General features: G+C 47.7%; 1 pseudogene; it reads right to left on the bottom strand.

Moving 5' to 3' along the window:
* The window catches only part of LOC110596493, a 3850-nt pseudogene extending 2548 nt beyond the window's left edge, over nucleotides 1-1302 (bottom strand).
* Between the last annotated feature and the right edge of the window lie 1714 nt (nucleotides 1303-3016).

Here is a 3016-nt window from a genome sequence, read left to right as displayed (position 1 = left end):
TAATTCCGGCTACTTGGAAGGCTGAGGTGGAAGGATCGCCGGAGCCCAGCAGGTCGAGGCTGCAGTGGCCAGGAGTGACCACTGTACTCCAGTCTGGGCTACAGAGTGAGACTCCAACTCAAAAAAAAAAAAAATTAGCTGGGTATGGTAGCACGCTCCTGTAGTTCCAGCTACTTGGAAGGCTGAGGCAGAAGGATCACCTGAGCCCATCAGGTTGAGGCTGTGGTGGCTGTGAGCCACTGCACTCCAGCCTGGGCAACAGAGTGAGACTCCAACTCAAAAAAAAAAAAAAAAAAACTAAATAAAATGAGAGATTCAGTTCTTCCATTGCACTAGTCATATTTCAAGTGCCTAACAGTCACATATGGCTCGTGTGGACTGTATTATTGGACAATGCAGATAAGTGAGATGTGTAATATCCCCATCATCACTCTGCTCTAAAGAATTAGTCTAATCCACAAAGTAGAAGGTGATTCAGTCCCACCACATTCACATTCCAATTTATGGAATACAGAAAGAAGAATATAGCCAGGGGCAGTGGCTCACGCCTATACTCCTGGCACTTTGGGAGGCGGAGGCAAGAGGATTGCCTAAGCCAGGGGTTTGAGACCAGCCTGGGCAACTTGTCAAGACCTCCTCTTTACAATAAATCAAAAAATTAACTGTGCGTGTCGGCGTGTGCCTGTAGTTCCAGCTACTTGGAAGGCTGAGGCAGAAGGATCACCAGAGCCCAACAGTCGAGGCTGTGGTGGTCATGAGTGTGCCACTGCACTTCAGCCTGGGTGACAGAGTGAGATGCCAATTTAAAAAAAAAAAAAGAAAAGAAAAAGAATATAAACAGTTTTCTTTCAGTGCCGTCACCCAGAGGATGAATGTGTCATTTCTGCTCACATCCCATTGGCCAGATTTAATCACATGGCCACACCTAGCTATAAAGGAAGCAAAAATATACAGTCTCTCAGAGAGGCTAGTCTCAAGGCACAGCAGCCTAGTATGGAAGGAGACTCAGGGAATGGACATGGGAAACGGTCAGCAGGGTCTGCACAGTCCCGTACCTCCAGCAGCTGGCAGGTCTCAAGCAGCATCCGTGCAGACCCACCTGTGCGGCAGTGGCCTCTCTTCCCTCCTCAGAGTGTCCCAGTTCTGCCTGGGAGTCCCTGAGAGGAACCTCACAAGGGCCCACAAAACCATCCTGTCTCTGCAGTCGCCAGGCAGTCTAGCCCTGTTTTGATCTTCAGCCTCACGTCTACACGTCTGTGCCCCTGAAATCCCTTGGAAGGGCATCACCTCTACCTCGACCATCCTGAGAGGTCAGTGGCTCAGTGACCCCAAGGCAGAGCCTTTCCCACTGAGCTGGGGACTGGGTTGGCTCCTCCTGAGCTGCATTAGCTCACCTGGGCCTTGGAGCAGCCCTGCTTTGCCCCAAATCGCCTCTGGTCCATCTGGAACCTGGGCTTTTAGCTTTTTGCTATAAGCCCTTCGCTCTATAGAGTGCTTAAGTCTGGTCCAAAGGAGTGAGGAGGGGGTACAAATCCTTCTGTCTACTTCCAGACATTTCTTCTCCCTCCCATAGAGCAAAACTTCCTGAGTAAATGGATGGAGACCAAGAAAAGCTGCAGGGGATATGAAGGAGTAGCAACCACGTCACAGTGCACTGTTATTCCCAGGCCCCTTTTATGGACCTCACCTGAGATCGTCTGACCTCTCTGATTCACTTGGGTGGCATCTGCCCTCTCACGGAACCACACTTCTCTTCCTTGGTTTGGCGATTTCCCCTGTGTCCAAGAGATGCCCAGCCACCCATGTTTTGCAGTACACATGGCTCAGCGTTTGTAGGGAAGGGCATCTCCTGGAAAGGAGCAAGCCTGGGTTCCAGAGAGGGTTCTCCTGCTCTTGCCCCTTCAAACTGGCATTTGTTGCTTAGAGATAGACAGGCTTTTATTTCAAGGGAGGGGGATCAGCCGCTCAGGGCGTAGCTTGGCAGCCTTCAAATCATGCATATCAGCTTTTTAACGAGCAACTTCACTGTCAGAATGTTTTTGAGAACATCAGCAAAGATGTAATGGCAAGAGTGCTCATGATAACATGTTTTCTGCCTTTTTGTAGAGATGGGAGTCTTGCTATGTTGCCCAGGCTGGTCTCAAACTCCTGGCCTAAAGCGATCCTCCCACCTCAGTCTTCCAAAGTGCTGGGACTACAGACATGAGCCACCACACCCGGCCCCAACATTTTTATAATAGTGAAAAATTGGCAACAGCCTAAATGCTTAAGAGTAAGGGAATTTATTAAATTGTGGACATCTGTACAATGGAGCATTGATCAGCTTTCAAAAATTATGCTGTAGATTAATATTCATGGACTTGAAAAATGGTCATAGTAAATTGGGAGAAAAAAAGTCACGGTGGTTGAGGCCATTTTTGTCAATATAAACACTGCTAACTGTGCCGATGGATAGATATCCAAGCTAACCCTGGTTGATTTTAGATGATGAGAATTTTTAATATCTTTTTTGCTATATGTATCTTCTAGGTGGGTGTCTGTTACCTTGTAAAGGGAAGAAAATGGTAAGAATTATTTTCAGTTCAAAACCAGACTGCTTCTCTTTCAGACCAACTCAAATCCAAAGGATCAACAACACCAAGCAAGTGTTGGTGAGCACGTGCAGCAGCCAGGCCTCTCTGGCCTGGCTGATGCAAGTATGAACTGTAACAACCACTCTGGAAGACTGTTTGGCAGTATTACTAAAGCAAAACAGACATTCACCATATGACCAGCAATTCCTGGATGCATGCCAGCAGAAATGAGTGTTTATGTACCCTAAAACACATGGACAGAATTGTTCAATATAGTTTTTTTTTTTTTTTGAGAAGAAGTCTCACTCCGTCACCCAGGCTGAAGTGCAGTGGCACACTCACCACCACCACAGCCTCAACCCGCTGGGCTCAGGCCATCCTTCCGCCTCAGCCTTCCAAGTAGCTGGAACTACAGGCACGTGTTACCATGCCCAGCTAATTTT

Source organism: Carlito syrichta, unplaced genomic scaffold, assembly GCF_000164805.1.
Source record: "Carlito syrichta isolate Samal-C Ts95f unplaced genomic scaffold, Tarsius_syrichta-2.0.1 Scaffold309624, whole genome shotgun sequence".
NCBI lineage: Eukaryota > Metazoa > Chordata > Mammalia > Primates > Tarsiidae > Carlito > Carlito syrichta.
The sequence above is the reverse complement of the archived record's forward strand: the minus strand, read 5'-3'. Positions and strand labels throughout refer to the sequence as shown.